Source organism: Etheostoma spectabile, unplaced genomic scaffold (assembly GCF_008692095.1).
Source record: "Etheostoma spectabile isolate EspeVRDwgs_2016 unplaced genomic scaffold, UIUC_Espe_1.0 scaffold395, whole genome shotgun sequence".
NCBI lineage: Eukaryota > Metazoa > Chordata > Actinopteri > Perciformes > Percidae > Etheostoma > Etheostoma spectabile.
Window position 1 is genome coordinate 425,069 of NW_022605600.1, and position 687 is coordinate 425,755.

Sequence of the window (687 nt, forward strand, 5' to 3'; positions counted from 1 at the left end):
TGGAGAAACAGAAAAGCTACCTCGAGCCACGATTCAACAGATGGGGATAACAACAATAAGAAACTAACTGCTACCCATGCCCAGTTAGCATCTCTATCTCTGACTGCAAGCCTTGGCTCTATCAGATCTGATGTGAACAACCCAAAAACCACCATGGAAAGGAACGCAAGTATTCCTGACAGTCATGGCCACGCTTTTTAGGAGCTGGAAGGGAAGCTAGCAGACATAGAGGACAGAAACCAAAGATGCAACATCCACATTGTCGGGCTGAAAGAGGGGCTAGAAGGTGCTAATGCTGTCCAGTATCTCTCACTCTCACTGCCTAAGTCGTTCCCAAATCTAGCAGATTTGGGAATAAGAGAATGGGAATTAAAGATGATTAGAGCCCACTGAATTTACAGAGATAGCCCAAAGAAGAACACCACTACTAACCGCATGTTGATTTCGCTCCACAACCAGGTAAGCAATCCTACAGGCTGTGCAGAGATCTCCACTCGTCATTTAGGGTCGAAAAAACTCGCTTCTCCCCGGATTACAGCAACTACACGGTCAAGCGCCGGCAGGCCTTCTATCAAATCATGGATTCAGCACGAGTTAAGGATCTGGATTGTTTTCCTGTTTGGGCGGCTGTGGCTCAGTGGTAGAGCGGTAGCCTGCCAATCGGAAGGTTGGTGATTCGATCCCTGC

General features: G+C 47.7%; 1 protein-coding gene across 1 annotated transcript in view; it reads left to right on the forward strand.

Moving 5' to 3' along the window:
* Positions 1 to 687, forward strand: part of mcf2l2 (MCF.2 cell line derived transforming sequence-like 2) — a 356,499-nt gene that overhangs the window by 180,729 nt on the left and 175,083 nt on the right. The gene's annotated exons all lie outside the window — the stretch shown is intronic.